Source organism: Procambarus clarkii, chromosome 71, assembly GCF_040958095.1.
Source record: "Procambarus clarkii isolate CNS0578487 chromosome 71, FALCON_Pclarkii_2.0, whole genome shotgun sequence".
NCBI lineage: Eukaryota > Metazoa > Arthropoda > Malacostraca > Decapoda > Cambaridae > Procambarus > Procambarus clarkii.
In genome coordinates this window covers 1,477,483-1,499,160 of record NC_091220.1, presented here as the reverse complement: position 1 = coordinate 1,499,160, position 21,678 = coordinate 1,477,483, and positions in this window count along the sequence as shown.

The window sequence follows — 21,678 nt, the reverse complement described above, 5'->3', positions numbered from 1 at the left end:
ATCACCACCTCCCAAGGGCAACTAGAGCATAGTGGCGGGCTAGTCACATTCTTTCATGAAATTCCTGTTAATATGGGAGAACTCTATGTCTATGCTTAATGCACAACTTGCCTAAACACGCAAGAGAGATTATACAACCTTAGAACACTTTCCCACCAGGAGATTCGAACCCTAGCCAGCACAGAAGCCTTACAGCAACTGGCATAACTGGTACGCCTTTAGCCCACTGCACCACAGCTCAGACCCTTAAAAGAGATGGTAACTTCGGAGTATTTCACCTTCAAAGATCACCATCTCCCAAGGGCAACTAGAGCATAGTGAGAGGCTAATCACGTTCTTTCATCAAATTCCTGTTAATATGGGAGAACTCTTGTGTCTATGCTTAATGTACAACTTGCCTAAACACGCATGAGAGAATATACAACCTTAGAACACTTTCCCACCACGAGATTCGAACCCTAGCCAGCACAGAAGACGTACAGGAACTGGCAAGCCTTTAACCTACTGCACCACAGCTCAGACCCTTAAAAGAGATGGTAACTTCGGAGTATTTCACTTCCAAAGATCACCATCTCCCAAGGGCAACGAGAGCATAGTGAGGGGCACTCACGTTATTTTATCAAATTCCTGTTAATATGGGAGAACTCTGTTTCTATGCTTAATGCACAACTTGCCTAAACACGCAAAAGAGATTATACAACCTTAGAACACTTTCCCACCACGAGATTCAAACCCTAGCCAGCACAGAAGCCTTACAGCAACTGGCAAGCCTTTAACCTACTGCACCACAGCTCAGACCCTTAAAAGAGATGGTAACTTCGGAGTATTTCACCTCCAATGATCACCATCTCCCAAGGGCAACTAGAGCATAGTGAGGGGCTACTCACTTTCTTTCATCAAATTCCTGTTAATATGGGAGAACTCTGTGTCTATGCTTAATGCACAACTTGCCTAAACACGCAAGAGAGATTATACAACCTTAGAACACTTTCCCACCAGGAGATTCGAACCCTAGCCAGCACAGAAGCCTTACAGCAACTGGCATAACTGGTATGCCTTTAACCCACTGCAGAAAAGCTCAGACCCTTAAAAGAGATGGTAACTTCGGAGTATTTCACTTCCAAAGATCACCATCTCCCAAGGGCAACGAGAGCATAGTGAGGGGCACTTACGTTCATTCATCAAATTCCTGGTAATATGGGAGAACTCTGTTTCTATGCTCAATGCACAACTTGCCTAAACATGCAAGAGAGATTATAAAACCTTGGAACACTTTCCCACCATGAGATTCGAACCCTAGCCAGCACAGAAGCCTTACAGCAACTGGTATAACTGGTACGCCTTTAACCCACTGCACCACAGCTCAGACTCTTAAAAGAGATGGTTACTTCGGAGTATTTCTCCTCCAGAGATCACCACCTCCCAAGGGCAACTAGAGCATAGTGAGGGGCTACTCACATTCTTTCATCAAATTCCTGTTAATATGGGAGAACTCTGTGTCTATGCTTAATGCATAACTTGCCTAAACACGCAAGAGAGATTATACAACCTTAGAACACTTTCCCACTAGGAAATTCGAACTCTAGCCAGCACAGAAGCCTTACAGCAACTGGCAAACTGGTACGCCTTTATCCTACTGCATCACAGCTCAGACCTTTAAAAGAGATGGTAACTTCGGAGTATTTCACCTTCAAAGATCACCATCTCCCAAGGGCAACTAGAGCATAGTGATTGGCTAATCAGGTTCTTTCATCAAATTTCTGTTAATATGGGAGAACTCCGTGTCTATGCTTAATGCACAACTTGCCTAAACATGCAAGAGAGATTGTACAACATTAGAACACTTTCCCACCTGAAGATTCGAACCCTAGCCAGCACAGAAGCCTTACAGCAACTGGCATAACTGGTACGCCTTTAGCCCACTGCACCACAGCTCAGACCCTTAAAAGAGATGGTAACTTCGGAGTATTTCACCTTCAAAGATCACCATCTCCTAAGGGCAACTAGAGCATAGTGAGAGGCTAATCATGTTCTTTCATCAAATTCCTGTTAATATGGGAGAACTCTTGTGTCTATGCTTAATTATATCACATGAGAGATTATACAACCTTAGAACACTTTCCCACCAGGAGATTCGAACCCTTGCCAGCACAGAAGCCTTACAGCAACTGGCATAACTGGTACGTCTTTAACCCACTGCACCACAGCTCAGACCCTTAAAAGAGATGGTAACTTCGGAGTATTTCACTTCCAAAGATCACCATCTCCCATGGGCAACGAGAGCATAGTGAGGGGCACTCACGTTATTTTATCAAATTCCTGTTAATATGGGAGAACTCTGTTTCTATGCTTAATGCACAACTTGCCTAAACACGCAAAAGAGATTATACAACCTTAAACACTTTCCCACCAGGAGATTCGAACCCTAGCCAGCAGAGAAGCCTTACAGCAACTGGCATAACTGGTACGTCTTTAACCCACTGTACCAGAGCTCAGACCCTTAAAAGAGATAGTAACTTCGGAGTATTTCACCTCCAAAGATCACCATCTCCCAAGGGCAACGAGAGCATAGTGAGGAGCTACTCATGTTCTTTCATCAAATTCCTGTTAATCTGGGAGAACTCTGTGTCTATGCTTCATGCACAACTTGCCTAAACACGCACGAGAGATTATACAACCTTAGAATACTTTCCCACCAGGAGATTCGAACTCTAGCCAGCACAGAAGCCTTACAGCAACTGGCAAACTGGTACGCCTTTATCCTACTGCACCACAGCTCAGACCCTTAATAGAGATGGTAACTTCGGAATATTTCACCTCCAGAGATCACCACCTCCCAAGGGCAACTAGAGCATAGTGAGGGGCTAGTCACATTCTTTCATGAAATTCCTGTTAATATGGGAGAACTCTATGTCTATGCTTAATGCACAACTTGCCTAAACACGCAAGAGAGATTATACAACCTTAGAACACTTTCCCACCAGGAGATTCGAACCCTAGCCAGCACAGAAGCCTTACAGCAACTGGCATAACTGGTACGCCTTTAACCCACTGCACCACAGCTCAGACCCTTAAAAGAGATGGTAACTTCGGAGTATTTCACTTCCAAAGATCACCATCTCCCAAGGGCAACGAGAGCATAGTGAGGGGCACTCACGTTCTTTCATCAAATTCCTGTTAATATGGGAGAACTCTGTTTCTATGCTTTATGCACAACTTGCCTAAACACGCAAGAGAGATTATACAACCTTAGAACACTTTCCCACCAGGAGATTTGAACCCTAGCCAGCACAGAAGCCTTACAGCAACTGGCATAACTGGTACGCCTTTAACCCATTGCATCACAGCTCAGACTCATAAAAGAGATGGTAACTCCGGAGTATTTCACCTGCAAAGATCACCATCTCCCAAAAGCAACTAGAGCATAGTGAGGAGCTACTCACGTTCTTTCATCAAATTCCTATTAATATGGGAGAACTCTGTGTCTATGCTTAATGCACAACTTGCTTAAACACGCAAGAGAGATTATTCAACCTTAAAACACTTTCCCACCAGGAGATTCGAACCCTAGCCAGCACAGAAGCCTTACAGCAACTGGCATAACTGGTACGCCTTTAGCCCACTGCACCACAGCTCAGACCCTTAAAAGAGATGGTAACTTCGGAGTATTTCACCTTCAAAGATCACCATCTCCCAAGGGCAACTAGAGCATAGTGAGAGGCTAATCACGTTCTTTCATCAAATTCCTGTTAATATGGGAGAACTCTTGTGTCTATGCTTAATGCACAACTTGCCTAAACACGCATGAGAGAATATACAACCTTAGAACACTTTCCCACCACGAGATTCGAACCCTAGCCAGCACAGAAGCCTTACAGCAACTGGCAAGCCTTTAACCTACTGCACCACAGCTCAGACCCTTAAAAGAGATGGTAACTTCGGAGTATTTCACTTCCAAAGATCACCATCTCCCAAGGGCAACGAGAGCATAGTGAGGGGCACTCACGTTATTTTATCAAATTCCTGTTAATATGGGAGAACTCTGTTTCTATGCTTAATGCACAACTTGCCTAAACACGCAAAAGAGATTATACAACCTTAAACACTTTCCCACCAGGAGATTCGAACCCTAGCCAGCAGAGAAGCCTTACAGCAACTGGCATAACTGGTACGTCTTTAACCCACTGTACCAGAGCTCAGACCCTTAAAAGAGATGGTAACTTCGGAGTATTTCACCTCCAAAGATCACCATCTCCCAAGGGCAACGAGAGCATAGTGAGGGGCTACTAACGTTCTTTCATCAAATTCCTGTTAATATGGGAGAACTCTGTGTCTATGCTTAATGCACAACTTGCCTAAACACGCACGAGAGATTATACAACCTTAGAACACTTTCCCACCAGGAGATTCGAACCCTAGCCAGCACAGAAGCCTTACAGCAACTGGCATAACTGGTATGCCTTTAACCCACTGCACCACAGCTCAGACCCTTAAAAGAGATGGTAACTTCGGAGTATTTCACTTCCAAAGATCACCATCTCCGAAAGGGCAACGAGAGCATAGTGAGGGGCACTCACGTTCTTTCATCAAATTCCTGTTAATATGGGAGAACTCTGTTTCTATGCTCAATGCACAACTTGCCTAAACATGCAAGAGAGACTATACAACCTTAGAACACTTTCCCACCATGAGATTCGAACCCTAGCCAGCACAGAAGCCTTACAGCAACTGGCATAACTGGTATGCCTTTAACCCACTGCACCACAGCTCAGACCCTTAAAAGAGATGGTAATTTTGGAGTATTTCTCCTCCAAAGATCACCATCTCCCAAGGGCAACGAGAGCATAGTGAGGAGCTACTCATGTTCTTTCATCAAATTCCTGTTAATCTGGGAGAACTCTGTGTCTATGCTTAATGCACAACTTGCCTAAACACGCAAGAGAGATTATACAACCTTAGAACACTTTCCCACCAGGAGATTTGAACCCTAGCCAGCACAGAAGCCTTACAGCAACTGGCATAACTGGTATGCCTTTAACCCATTGCATCACAGCTCAGACCCATAAAAGAGATGGTAACTTCGGAGTATTTCACCTGCAAAGATCACCATCTCCCAAAGGCAACTAGAGCATAGTGAGGAGCTACTCACGTTCTTTCATCAAATTCCTATTAATATGGGAGAACTCTGTGTCTATGCTTAATGCACAACTTGCTTAAACACGCAAGAGAGATTATTCAACCTTAAAACACTTTCCCACCAGGAGATTCGAACCCTAGCCAGCACAGAAGCCTTACAGCAACTGGCATAACTGGTACGCCTTTAGCCTACTGCACCACAGCTCAGACCCTTAAAAGAGATGGTAACTTCGGAGTATTTCACCTTCAAAGATCACCATCTCCCAAGGGCAACTAGAGCATAGTGAGAGGCTAATCACGTTCTTTCATCAAATTCCTGTTAATATGGGAGAACTCTTGTGTCTATGCTAAATGCACAACTTGCCTAAACACGCATGAGAGAATATACAACCTTAGAACACTTTCCCACCACGAGATTCGAACCCTAGCCAGCACAGAAGCCTTACAGCAACTGGCAAGCCTTTAACCTACTGCACCACAGCTCAGACCCTTAAAAGAGATGGTAACTTCGGAGTATTTCACTTCCAAAGATCACCATCTCCCAAGGGCAACGAGAGCATAGTGAGGGGCACTCACGTTATTTTATCAAATTCCTGTTAATATGGGAGAACTCTGTTTCTATGCTTAATGCACAACTTGCCTAAACACGCAAAGAGATTATACAACCTTAGAACACTTTCCCACCAGGAGATTCGAACCCTAGCCAGCAGAGAAGCCTTACAGCAACTGGCATAACTGGTACGTCTTTAACCCACTGTACCAGAGCTCAGACCCTTAAAAGAGATGGTAACTTCGGAGTATTTCACCTCCAAAGATCACCATCTCCCAAGGGCAACGAGAGCATAGTGAGGGGCTACTCACGTTCTTTCATCAAATTCCTGTTAATATGGGAGAACTCTGTTTCTATGCTTAATGCACAACTTGCCTAAACACGCAAAAGAGATTATACAACCTTAGAACACTTTCCCACCAGGAGATTCGAACCCTAGCCAGCAGAGAAACCTTACAGCAACTGGCATAACTGGTATGTCTTTAACCCACTGTACCACAGCTCAGACCCTTAAAAGAGATGGTAACTTCGGAGTATTTCACCTCCAAAGATCACCATCTCCCAAGGGCAACGAGAGCATAGTGAGGGGCTACTAACGTTCTTTCATCAAATTCCTGTTAATATGGGAGAACTCTGTGTCTATGCTTAATGCACAACTTGCCTAAACACGCACGAGAGATTATACAACCTTAGAATACTTTCCCATCAGGAGATTCGAACTCTAGCCAGCACAGAAGCCTTACAGCAACTGGCAAACTGGTACGCCTTTAACCCACTGCACCACAGCTCAGACCCTTAAAAGAGATGGTAACTTCGGAGTATTTCACTTCCAAAGATCACCATCTCCCAAGGGCAACGAGAGCATAGTGAGGGGCACTCACGTTCTTTCATCAAATTCCTGTTAATATGGGAGAACTCTGTTTCTATGCTTTATGCACAACTTGCCTAAACACGCAAGAGAGATTATACAACCTTAGAACACTTTCCCACCAGGAGATTCGAACCCTAGCCAGCAGAGAAACCTTACAGCAACTGGCATAACTGGTATGTCTTTAACCCACTGTACCACAGCTCAGACCCTTAAAAGAGATGGTAACTTCGGAGTATTTCACCTGCAAAGATCACCATCTCCCAAAAGCAACTAGAGCATAGTGAGGAGCTACTCACGTTCTTTCATCAAATTCCTATTAATATGGGAGAACTCTGTGTCTATGCTTAATGCACAACTTGCTTAAACACGCAAGAGAGATTATTCAACCTTAAAACACTTTCCCACCAGGAGATTCGAACCCTAGCCAGCACAGAAGCCTTACAGCAATTGGCATAACTGGTACGCCTTTAGCCTACTGCACCACAGCTCAGACCCTTAAAAGAGATGGTAACTTCGGAGTATTTCACCTTCAAAGATCACCATTTCTCAAGGGCAACTAGAGCATAGTGAGAGGCTAATCACGTTCTTTCATCAAATTCCTGTTAATATGGGAGAACTCTTGTGTCTATGCTAAATGCACAACTTGCCTAAACACGCATGAGAGACTATACAACCTTAGAACACTTTCCCACCAGGAGATTCGAACCCTAGCCAGCACAGAAGCCTTACAGCAACTGGCATAACTGGTATGCCTTTAACCCACTGCACCACAGCTCAGACCCTTAAAAGAGATGGTAACTTCGGAGTATTTCACTTCCAAAGATCACCATCTCCGAAAGGGCAACGAGAGCATAGTGAGGGGCACTCACGTTCTTTCATCAAATTCCTGTTAATATGGGAGAACTCTGTTTCTATGCTCAATGCACAACTTGCCTAAACATGCAAGAGAGACTATACAACCTTAGAACACTTTCCCACCATGAGATTCGAACCCTAGCCAGCACAGAAGCCTTACAGCAACTGGCATAACTGGTATGCCTTTAACCCACTGCACCACAGCTCAGACCCTTAAAAGAGATAATAATTTCGGAGTATTTCTCCTCCAAAGATCACCATCTCCCAAGGGCAACGAGAGCATAGTGAGGAGCTACTCATGTTCTTTCATCAAATTCCTGTTAATCTGGGAGAACTCTGTGTCTATGCTTAATGCACAACTTGCCTAAACACGCACGAGAGATTATACAACCTTAGAATACTTTCCCACCAGGAGATTCGAACTCTAGCCAGCACAGAAGCCTTACAGCAACTGGCAAACTGGTACGCCTTTATCCTACTGCACCACAGCTCAGACCCTTAATAGAGATGGTAACTTCGGAATATTTCACCTCCAGAGATCACCACCTCCCAAGGGCAACTAGAGCATAGTGAGGGGCTAGTCACATTCTTTCATGAAATTCCTGTTAATATGGGAGAACTCTATGTCTATGCTTAATGCACAACTTGCCTAAACACGCAAGAGAGATTATACAACCTTAGAACACTTTCCCACCAGGAGATTCGAACCCTAGCCAGCACAGAAGCCTTACAGCAACTGGCATAACTGGTACGCCTTTAACCCATTGCATCACAGCTCAGACCCATAAAAGAGATGGTAACTTCGGAGTATTTCACCTTCAAAGATCACCATCTCCCAAGGGCAACTAGAGCATAGTGAGAGGCTAATCACGTTCTTTCATCAAATTCCTGTTAATATGGGAGAACTCTTGTGTCTATGCTTAATGCACAACTTGCCTAAACACGCATGAGAGAATATACAACCTTAGAACACTTTCCCACCACGAGATTCGAACCCTAGCCAGCACAGAAGACTTATAGGAACTGGCAAGCCTTTAACCTACTGCACCACAGCTCAGACCCTTAAAAGAGATGGTAACTTCGGAGTATTTCACTTCCAAAGATCACCATCTCCCAAGGGCAACGAGAGCATAGTGAGGGGCACTCACGTTATTTTATCAAATTCCTGTTAATATGGGAGAACTCTGTTTCTATGCTTAATGCACAACTTGCCTAAACACGCAAAAGAGATTATACAACCTTAGAACACTTTCCCACCACGAGATTCAAACCCTAGCCAGCACAGAAGCCTTACAGCAACTGGCAAGCCTTTAACCTACTGCACCACAGCTCAGACCCTTAAAAGAGATGGTAACTTCGGAGTATTTCACCTCCAAAGATCACCATCTCCCAAGGGCAACTAGAGCATAGTGAGGGGCTACTCACTTTCTTTCATCAAATTCCTGTTAATATGGGAGAACTCTGTGTCTATGCTTAATGCACAACTTGCCTAAACACGCAAGAGAGATTATACAACCTTAGAACACTTTCCCACCAGGAGATTCGAACCCTAGCCAGCACAGAAGCCTTACAGCAACTGGCATAACTGGTATGCCTTTAACCCACTGCAGAAAAGCTCAGACCCTTAAAAGAGATGGTAACTTCGGAGTATTTCACTTCCAAAGATCACCATCTCCCAAGGGCAACGAGAGCATAGTGAGGGGCACTTACGTTCATTCATCAAATTCCTGGTAATATGGGAGAACTCTGTTTCTATGCTCAATGCACAACTTGCCTAAACATGCAAGAGAGATTATAAAACCTTGGAACACTTTCCCACCATGAGATTCGAACCCTAGCCAGCACAGAAGCCTTACAGCAACTGGTATAACTGGTACGCCTTTAACCCACTGCACCACAGCTCAGACTCTTAAAAGAGATGGTTACTTCGGAGTATTTCTCCTCCAGAGATCACCACCTCCCAAGGGCAACTAGAGCATAGTGAGGGGCTACTCACATTCTTTCATCAAATTCCTGTTAATATGGGAGAACTCTGTGTCTATGCTTAATGCATAACTTGCCTAAACACGCAAGAGAGATTATACAACCTTAGAACACTTTCCCACTAGGAAATTCGATCTCTAGCCAGCACAGAAGCCTTACAGCAACTGGCAAACTGGTACGCCTTTATCCTACTGCATCACAGCTCAGACCTTTAAAAGAGATGGTAACTTCGGAGTATTTCACCTTCAAAGATCACCATCTCCCAAGGGCAACTAGAGCATAGTGATTGGCTAATCAGGTTCTTTCATCAAATTTCTGTTAATATGGGAGAACTCCGTGTCTATGCTTAATGCACAACTTGCCTAAACATGCAAGAGAGATTGTACAACATTAGAACACTTTCCCGCCTGAAGATTCGAACCCTAGCCAGCACAGAAGCCTTACAGCAACTGGCATAACTGGTACGCCTTTAGCCCACTGCACCACAGCTCAGACCCTTAAAAGAGATGGTAACTTCGGAGTATTTCACCTTCAAAGATCACCATCTCCTAAGGGCAACTAGAGCATAGTGAGAGGCTAATCATGTTCTTTCATCAAATTCCTGTTAATATGGGAGAACTCTTGTGTCTATGCTTAATTATATCACATGAGAGATTATACAACCTTAGAACACTTTCCCACCAGGAGATTCGAACCCTTGCCAGCACAGAACCCTTACAGCAACTGGCATAACTGGTACGTCTTTAACCCACTGCACCACAGCTCAGACCCTTAAAAGAGATGGTAACTTCGGAGTATTTCACTTCCAAAGATCACCATCTCCCAAGGGCAACGAGAGCATAGTGAGGGGCACTCACGTTATTTTATCAAATTCCTGTTAATATGGGAGAACTCTGTTTCTATGCTTAATGCACAACTTGCCTAAACACGCAAGAGAGATTATACAACCTTAGAACACTTTCCCACCAGGAGATTCGAACCCTAGCCAGCAGAGAAGCCTTACAGCAACTGGCATAACTGGTACGTCTTTAACCCACTGTACCAGAGCTCAGACCCTTAAAAGAGATGGTAACTTCGGAGTATTTCACCTCCAAAGATCACCATCTCCCAAGGGCAACGAGAGCATAGTGAGGAGCTACTCATGTTCTTTCATCAAATTCCTGTTAATCTGGGAGAACTCTGTGTCTATGCTTAATGCACAACTTGCCTAAACACGCACGAGAGATTATACAACCTTAGAATACTTTCCCACCAGGAGATTCGAACTCTAGCCAGCACAGAAGCCTTACAGCAACTGGCATAACTGGTACGCCTTTATCCTACTGCACCACAGCTCAGACCCTTAATAGAGATGGTAACTTCGGAAGTATTTCACCTGCAGAGATCACCACCTCCCAAGGGCAACTAGAGCATAGTGAGGGGCTAGTCACATTCTTTCATGAAATTCCTGTTAATATGGGAGAACTCTATGTCTATGCTTAATGCACAACTTGCCTAAACACGCAAGAGAGATTATACAACCTTAGAACACTTTCCCACCAGGAGATTCGAACCCTAGCCAGCACAGAAGCCTTACAGCAACTGGCATAACTGGTACGCCTTTAACCCACTGCACCACAGCTCAGACCCTTAAAAGAGATGGTAACTTCGGAGTATTTCACTTCCAAAGATCACCATCTCCCAAGGGCAACGAGAGCATAGTGAGGGGCTACTAACGTTCTTTCATCAAATTCCTGTTAATATGGGAGAACTCTGTGTCTATGCTTAATGCACAACTTGCCTAAACACGCACGAGAGATTATACAACCTTAGAACACTTTCCCACCAGGAGTTTCGAACCCTAGCCAGCACAGAAGCCTTACAGCAACTGGCATAACTGGTATGCCTTTAACCCACTGCACCACAGCTCAGACCCTTAAAAGAGATGGTAACTTCGGAGTATTTCACTTCCAAAGATCACCATCTCCGAAAGGGCAACGAGAGCATAGTGAGGGGCACTCACGTTCTTTCATCAAATTCCTGTTAATATGGGAGAACTCTGTTTCTATGCTCAATACACAACTTGCCTAAACATGCAAGAGAGACTATACAACCTTAGAACACTTTCCCACCATGAGATTCGAACCCTAGCCAGCACAGAAGCCTTACAGCAACTGGCATAACTGGTATGCCTTTAACCCACTGCACCACAGCTCAGACCCTTAAAAGAGATGGTAATTTCGGAGTATTTCTCCTTTAAAGATCACCATCTCCCAAGGGCAACGAGAGCATAGTGAGGAGCTACTCATGTTCTTTCATCAAATTCCTGTTAATCTGGGAGAACTCTGTGTCTATGCTTAATGCACAACTTGCCTAAACACGCACGAGAGATTATACAACCTTAGAATACTTTCCCACCAGGAGATTCGAACTCTAGCCAGCACAGAAGCCTTACAGCAACTGGCAAACTGGTACGCCTTTATCCTACTGCACCACAGCTCAGACCCTTAATAGAAATGGTAACTTCGGAATATTTCACCTCCAGAGATCACCACCTCCCAAGGGCAACTAGAGCATAGTGGGGGGCTAGTCACATTCTTTCATGAAATTCCTGTTAATATGGGAGAACTCTGTGTCTATGCTTAATGCACAACTTGCCTAAACACGCAAGAGAGATTATACAACCTTAGAACACTTTCCCACCAGGAGATTCGAACCCTAGCCAGCACAGAAGCCTTACAGCAACTGGCATAACTGGTACGCCTTTAGCCCACTGCACCACAGCTCAGACCCTTAAAAGAGATGGTAACTTCGGAGTATTTCACCTTCAAAGATCACCATCTCCCAAGGGCAACTAGAGCATAGTGAGAGGCTAATCACGTTCTTTCATCAAATTCCTGTTAATATGGGAGAACTCTTGTGTCTATGCTTAATGCACAACTTGCCTAAACACGCATGAGAGAATATACAACCTTAGAACACTTTCCCACCACGAGATTCGAACCCTAGCCAGCACAGAAGACTTACAGGAACTGGCAAGCCTTTAACCTACTGCACCACAGCTCAGACCCTTAAAAGAGATGGTAACTTCGGAGTATTTCACTTCCAAAGATCACCATCTCCCAAGGGCAACGAGAGCATAGTGAGGGGCACTCACGTTATTTTATCAAATTCCTGTTAATATGGGAGAACTCTGTTTCTATGCTTAATGCACAACTTGCCTAAACACGCAAAAGAGATTATACAACCTTAGAACACTTTCCCACCACGAGATTCAAACCCTAGCCAGCACAGAAGCCTTACAGCAACTGGCAAGCCTTTAACCTACTGCACCACAGCTCAGACCCTTAAAAGAGATGGTAACTTCGGAGTATTTCACCTCCAAAGATCACCATCTCCCAAGGGCAACTAGAGCATAGTGAGGGGCTACTCACTTTCTTTCATCAAATTCCTGTTAATATGGGAGAACTCTGTGTCTATGCTTAATGCACAACTTGCCTAAACACGCAAGAGAGATTATACAACCTTAGAACACTTTCCCACCAGGAGATTCGAACCCTAGCCAGCACAGAAGCCTTACAGCAACTGGCATAACTGGTATGCCTTTAACCCACTGCAGAAAAGCTCAGACCCTTAAAAGAGATGGTAACTTCGGAGTATTTCACTTCCAAAGATCACCATCTCCCAAGGGCAACGAGAGCATAGTGAGGGGCACTTACGTTCATTCATCAAATTCCTGGTAATATGGGAGAACTCTGTTTCTATGCTCAATGCACAACTTGCCTAAACATGCAAGAGAGATTATAAAACCTTGGAACACTTTCCCACCATGAGATTCGAACCCTAGCCAGCACAGAAGCCTTACAGCAACTGGTATAACTGGTACGCCTTTAACCCACTGCACCACAGCTCAGACTCTTAAAAGAGATGGTTACTTCGGAGTATTTCTCCTCCAGAGATCACCACCTCCCAAGGGCAACTAGAGCATAGTGAGGGGCTACTCACATTCTTTCATCAAATTCCTGTTAATATGGGAGAACTCTGTGTCTATGCTTAATGCATAACTTGCCTAAACACGCAAGAGAGATTATACAACCTTAGAACACTTTCCCACTAGGAAATTCGATCTCTAGCCAGCACAGAAGCCTTACAGCAACTGGCAAACTGGTACGCCTTTATCCTACTGCATCACAGCTCAGACCTTTAAAAGAGATGGTAACTTCGGAGTATTTCACCTTCAAAGATCACCATCTCCCAAGGGCAACTAGAGCATAGTGATTGGCTAATCAGGTTCTTTCATCAAATTTCTGTTAATATGGGAGAACTCCGTGTCTATGCTTAATGCACAACTTGCCTAAACATGCAAGAGAGATTGTACAACATTAGAACACTTTCCCGCCTGAAGATTCGAACCCTAGCCAGCACAGAAGCCTTACAGCAACTGGCATAACTGGTACGCCTTTAGCCCACTGCACCACAGCTCAGACCCTTAAAAGAGATGGTAACTTCGGAGTATTTCACCTTCAAAGATCACCATCTCCTAAGGGCAACTAGAGCATAGTGAGAGGCTAATCATGTTCTTTCATCAAATTCCTGTTAATATGGGAGAACTCTTGTGTCTATGCTTAATTATATCACATGAGAGATTATACAACCTTAGAACACTTTCCCACCAGGAGATTCGAACCCTTGCCAGCACAGAACCCTTACAGCAACTGGCATAACTGGTACGTCTTTAACCCACTGCACCACAGCTCAGACCCTTAAAAGAGATGGTAACTTCGGAGTATTTCACTTCCAAAGATCACCATCTCCCAAGGGCAACGAGAGCATAGTGAGGGGCACTCACGTTATTTTATCAAATTCCTGTTAATATGGGAGAACTCTGTTTCTATGCTTAATGCACAACTTGCCTAAACACGCAAAAGAGATTATACAACCTTAAACACTTTCCCACCAGGAGATTCGAACCCTAGCCAGCAGAGAAGCCTTACAGCAACTGGCATAACTGGTACGTCTTTAACCCACTGTACCAGAGCTCAGACCCTTAAAAGAGATGGTAACTTCGGAGTATTTCACCTCCAAAGATCACCATCTCCCAAGGGCAACGAGAGCATAGTGAGGAGCTACTCATGTTCTTTCATCAAATTCCTGTTAATCTGGGAGAACTCTGTGTCTATGCTTAATGCACAACTTGCCTAAACACGCACGAGAGATTATACAACCTTAGAATACTTTCCCACCAGGAGATTCGAACTCTAGCCAGCACAGAAGCCTTACAGCAACTGGCAAACTGGTACGCCTTTATCCTACTGCACCACAGCTCAGACCCTTAATAGAGATGGTAACTTCGGAATATTTCACCTGCAGAGATCACCACCTCCCAAGGGCAACTAGAGCATAGTGAGGGGCTAGTCACATTCTTTCATGAAATTCCTGTTAATATGGGAGAACTCTATGTCTATGCTTAATGCACAACTTGCCTAAACACGCAAGAGAGATTATACAACCTTAGAACACTTTCCCACCAGGAGATTCGAACCCTAGCCAGCACAGAAGCCTTACAGCAACTGGCATAACTGGTACGCCTTTAACCCACTGCACCACAGCTCAGACCCTTAAAAGAGATGGTAACTTCGGAGTATTTCACTTCCAAAGATCACCATCTCCCAAGGGCAACGAGAGCATAGTGAGGGGCTACTAACGTTCTTTCATCAAATTCCTGTTAATATGGGAGAACTCTGTGTCTATGCTTAATGCACAACTTGCCTAAACACGCACGAGAGATTATACAACCTTAGAACACTTTCCCACCAGGAGTTTCGAACCCTAGCCAGCACAGAAGCCTTACAGCAACTGGCATAACTGGTATGCCTTTAACCCACTGCACCACAGCTCAGACCCTTAAAAGAGATGGTAACTTCGGAGTATTTCACTTCCAAAGATCACCATCTCCGAAAGGGCAACGAGAGCATAGTGAGGGGCACTCACGTTCTTTCATCAAATTCCTGTTAATATGGGAGAACTCTGTTTCTATGCTCAATACACAACTTGCCTAAACATGCAAGAGAGACTATACAACCTTAGAACACTTTCCCACCATGAGATTCGAACCCTAGCCAGCACAGAAGCCTTACAGCAACTGGCATAACTGGTATGCCTTTAACCCACTGCACCACAGCTCAGACCCTTAAAAGAGATGGAAATTTCGGAGTATTTCTCCTTTAAAGATCACCATCTCCCAAGGGCAACGAGAGCATAGTGAGGAGCTACTCATGTTCTTTCATCAAATTCCTGTTAATCTGGGAGAACTCTGTGTCTATGCTTAATGCACAACTTGCCTAAACACGCACGAGAGATTATACAACCTTAGAATACTTTCCCACCAGGAGATTCGAACTCTAGCCAGCACAGAAGCCTTACAGCAACTGGCAAACTGGTACGCCTTTATCCTACTGCACCACAGCTCAGACCCTTAATAGAAATGGTAACTTCGGAATATTTCACCTCCAGAGATCACCACCTCCCAAGGGCAACTAGAGCATAGTGGGGGGCTAGTCACATTCTTTCATGAAATTCCTGTTAATATGGGAGAACTCTATGTCTATGCTTAATGCACAACTTGCCTAAACACGCAAGAGAGATTATACAACCTTAGAACACTTTCCCACCAGGAGATTCGAACCCTAGCCAGCACAGAAGCCTTACAGCAACTGGCATAACTGGTACGCCTTTAGCCCACTGCACCACAGCTCAGACCCTTAAAAGAGATGGTAACTTCGGAGTATTTCACCTTCAAAGATCACCATCTCCCAAGGGCAACTAGAGCATAGTGAGAGGCTAATCACGTTCTTTCATCAAATTCCTGTTAATATGGGAGAACTCTTGTGTCTATGCTTAATGCACAACTTGCCTAAACACGCATGAGAGAATATACAACCTTAGAACACTTTCCCACCACGAGATTCGAACCCTAGCCAGCACAGAAGACTTACAGGAACTGGCAAGCCTTTAACCTACTGCACCACAGCTCAGACCCTTAAAAGAGATGGTAACTTCGGAGTATTTCACTTCCAAAGATCACCATCTCCCAAGGGCAACGAGAGCATAGTGAGGGGCACTCACGTTATTTTATCAAATTCCTGTTAATATGGGAGAACTCTGTTTCTATGCTTAATGCACAACTTGCCTAAACACGCAAAAGAGATTATACAACCTTAGAACACTTTCCCACCACGAGATTCAAACCCTAGCCAGCACAGAAGCCTTACAGCAACTGGCAAGCCTTTAACCTACTGCACCACAGCTCAGACCCTTAAAAGAGATGGTAACTTCGGAGTATTTCACCTCCAAAGATCACCATCTCCCAAGGGCAACTAGAGCATAGTGAGGGGCTACTCACTTTCTTTCATCAAATTCCTGTTAATATGGGAGAACTCTGTGTCTATGCTTAATGCACAACTTGCCTAAACACGCAAGAGAGATTATACAACCTTAGAACACTTTCCCACCAGGAGATTCGAACCCTAGCCAGCACAGAAGCCTTACAGCAACTGGCATAACTGGTATGCCTTTAACCCACTGCAGAAAAGCTCAGACCCTTAAAAGAGATGGTAACTTCGGAGTATTTCACTTCCAAAGATCACCATCTCCCAAGGGCAACGAGAGCATAGTGAGGGGCACTTACGTTCATTCATCAAATTCCTGGTAATATGGGAGAACTCTGTTTCTATGCTCAATGCACAACTTGCCTAAACATGCAAGAGAGATTATAAAACCTTGGAACACTTTCCCACCATGAGATTCGAACCCTAGCCAGCACAGAAGCCTTACAGCAACTGGTATAACTGGTACGCCTTTAACCCACTGCACCACAGCTCAGACTCTTAAAAGAGATGGTTACTTCGGAGTATTTCTCCTCCAGAGATCACCACCTCCCAAGGGCAACTAGAGCATAGTGAGGGGCTACTCACATTCTTTCATCAAATTCCTGTTAATATGGGAGAACTCTGTGTCTATGCTTAATGCATAACTTGCCTAAACACGCAAGAGAGATTATACAACCTTAGAACACTTTCCCACTAGGAAATTCGAACTCTAGCCAGCACAGAAGCCTTACAGCAACTGGCAAACTGGTACGCCTTTATCCTACTGCATCACAGCTCAGACCTTTAAAAGAGATGGTAACTTCGGAGTATTTCACCTTCAAAGATCACCATCTCCCAAGGGCAACTAGAGCATAGTGATTGGCTAATCAGGTTCTTTCATCAAATTTCTGTTAATATGGGAGAACTCCGTGTCTATGCTTAATGCACAACTTGCCTAAACATGCAAGAGAGATTGTACAACATTAGAACACTTTCCCACCTGAAGATTCGAACCCTAGCCAGCACAGAAGCCTTACAGCAACTGGCATAACTGGTACGCCTTTAGCCCACTGCACCACAGCTCAGACCCTTAAAAGAGATGGTAACTTCGGAGTATTTCACCTTCAAAGATCACCATCTCCCAAGGGCAACGAGAGCATAGTGAGGGGCACTCACGTTATTTTATCAAATTCCTGTTAATATGGGAGAACTCTGTTTCTATGCTTAATGCACAACTTGCCTAAACACGCAAAAGAGATTATACAACCTTAAACACTTTCCCACCAGGAGATTCGAACCCTAGCCAGCAGAGAAGCCTTACAGCAACTGGCATAACTGGTACGTCTTTAACCCACTGTACCAGAGCTCAGACCCTTAAAAGAGATGGTAACTTCGGAGTATTTCACCTCCAAAGATCACCATCTCCCAAGGGCAACGAGAGCATAGTGAGGAGCTACTCATGTTCTTTCATCAAATTCCTGTTAATCTGGGAGAACTCTGTGTCTATGCTTAATGCACAACTTGCCTAAACACGCACGAGAGATTATACAACCTTAGAATACTTTCCCACCAGGAGATTCGAACTCTAGCCAGCACAGAAGCCTTACAGCAACTGGCAAACTGGTACGCCTTTATCCTACTGCACCACAGCTCAGACCCTTAATAGAGATGGTAACTTCGGAATATTTCACCTCCAGAGATCACCACCTCCCAAGGGCAACTAGAGCATAGTGAGGGGCTAGTCACATTCTTTCATGAAATTCCTGTTAATATGGGAGAACTCTATGTCTATGCTTAATGCACAACTTGCCTAAACACGCAAGAGAGATTATACAACCTTAGAACACTTTCCCACCAGGAGATTCGAACCCTAGCCAGCACAGAAGCCTTACAGCAACTGGCATAACTGGTACGCCTTTAACCCACTGCACCACAGCTCAGACCCTTAAAAGAGATGGTAACTTCGGAGTATTTCACTTCCAAAGATCACCATCTCCCAAGGGCAACGAGAGCATAGTGAGGGGCACTCACGTTCTTTCATCAAATTCCTGTTAATATGGGAGAACTCTGTTTCTATGCTTTATGCACAACTTGCCTAAACACGCAAGAGAGATTATACAACCTTAGAACACTTTCCCACCAGGAGATTTGAACCCTAGCCAGCACAGAAGCCTTACAGCAACTGGCATAACTGGTACGCCTTTAACCCATTGCATCACAGCTCAGACTCATAAAAGAGATGGTAACTCCGGAGTATTTCACCTGCAAAGATCACCATCTCCCAAAAGCAACTAGAGCATAGTGAGGAGCTACTCACGTTCTTTCATCAAATTCCTATTAATATGGGAGAACTCTGTGTCTATGCTTAATGCACAACTTGCTTAAACACGCAAGAGAGATTATTCAACCTTAAAACACTTTCCCACCAGGAGATTCGAACCCTAGCCAGCACAGAAGCCTTACAGCAACTGGCATAACTGGTACGCCTTTAGCCCACTGCACCACAGCTCAGACCCTTAAAAGAGATGGTAACTTCGGAGTATTTCACCTTCAAAGATCACCATCTCCCAAGGGCAACTAGAGCATAGTGAGAGGCTAATCACGTTCTTTCATCAAATTCCTGTTAATATGGGAGAACTCTTGTGTCTATGCTTAATGCACAACTTGCCTAAACACGCATGAGAGAATATACAACCTTAGAACACTTTCCCACCACGAGATTCGAACCCTAGCCAGCACAGAAGCCTTACAGCAACTGGCAAGCCTTTAACCTACTGCACCACAGCTCAGACCCTTAAAAGAGATGGTAACTTCGGAGTATTTCACTTCCAAAGATCACCATCTCCCAAGGGCAACGAGAGCATAGTGAGGGGCACTCACGTTATTTTATCAAATTCCTGTTAATATTGGAGAACTCTGTTTCTATGCTTAATGCACAACTTGCCTAAACACGCAAAAGAGATTATACAACCTTAAACACTTTCCCACCAGGAGATTCGAACCCTAGCCAGCAGAGAAGCCTTACAGCAACTGGCATAACTGGTACGTCTTTAACCCACTGTACCAGAGCTCAGACCCTTAAAAGAGATGGTAACTTCGGAGTATTTCACCTCCAAAGATCACCATCTCCCAAGGGCAACGAGAGCATAGTGAGGGGCTACTAACGTTCTTTCATCAAATTCCTGTTAATATGGGAGAACTCTGTGTCTATGCTTAATGCACAACTTGCCTAAACACGCACGAGAGATTATACAACCTTAGAACACTTTCCCACCAGGAGATTCGAACCCTAGCCAGCACAGAAGCCTTACAGCAACTGGCATAACTGGTATGCCTTTAACCCACTGCACCACAGCTCAGACCCTTAAAAGAGATGGTAACTTCGGAGTATTTCACTTCCAAAGATCACCATCTCCGAAAGGGCAACGAGAGCATAGTGAGGGGCACTCACGTTCTTTCATCAAATTCCTGTTAATATGGGAGAACTCTGTTTCTATGCTCAATGCACAACTTGCCTAAACATGCAAGAGAGACTATACAACCTTAGAACACTTTCCCACCATGAGATTCGAACCCTAGCCAGCACAGAAGCCTTACAGCAACTGGCATAACTGGTATGCCTTTAACCCACTGCACCACAGCTCAGACCCTTAAAAGAGATGGTAATTTCGGAGTATTTCTCCTCCAAAGATCACCATCTCCCAAGGGCAACGAGAGCATAGTGAGGAGCTACTCATGTTCTTTCATCAAATTCCTGTTAATCTGGGAGAACTCTGTGTCTATGCTTAATGCACAACTTGCCTAAACACGCACGAGAGATTATACAACCTTAGAATACTTTCCCACCAGGAGATTCGAACTCTAGCCAGCACAGAAGCCTTACAGCAACTGGCAAACTGGTACGCCTTTATCCTACTGCACCACAGCTCAGACCCTTAATAGAGATGGTAACTTCGGAATATTTCACCTCCAGAGATCACCACCTCCCAAGGGCAACTAGAGCATAGTGAGGGGCTAGTCACATTCTTTCATGAAATTCCTGTTAATATGGGAGAACTCTATGTCTATGCTTAATGCACTACTTGCCTAAACACGCAAGAGAGATTATACAACCTTAGAACACTTTCCCACAAGGAGATTCGAACCCTAGCCAGCACAGAAGCCTTACAGCAACTGGCATAACTGGTACGCCTTTAACCCACTGCACCACAGCTCAGACCCTTAAAAGAGATGGTAACTTCGGAGTATTTCACTTCCAAAGATCACCATCTCCCAAGGGCAACGAGAGCATAGTGAGGGGCACTCACGTTCTTTCATCAAATTCCTGTTAATATGGGAGAACTCTGTTTCTATGCTTTATGCACAACTTGCCTAAACACGCAAGAGAGATTATACAACCTTAGAACACTTTCCCACCAGGAGATTTGAACCCTAGCCAGCACAGAAGCCTTACAGCAACTGGCATAACTGGTACGCCTTTAACCCATTGCATCACAGCTCAGACCCATAAAAGAGATGGTAACTTCGGAGTATTTCACCTGCAAAGATCACCATCTCCCAAAAGCAACTAGAGCATAGTGAGGAGCTACTCACGTTCTTTCATCAAATTCCTATTAATATGGGAGAACTCTGTGTCTATGCTTAATGCACAACTTGCCTAAACACGCAAGAGAGATTATACAACCTTAGAACACTTTCCCACCAGGAGATTCGAACCCTAGCCAGCACAGAAGCCTTACAGCAACTGGCATAACTGGTACGCCTTTAGCCCACTGCACCACAGCTCAGACCCTTAAAAGAGATGGTAACTTCGGAGTATTTCACCTCCAAAGATCACCATCTCCCAAGGGCAACTAGAGCATAGTGAGGGGCTACTCACTTTCTTTCATCAAATTCCTGTTAATATGGGAGAACTCTGTGTCTATGCTTAATGCACA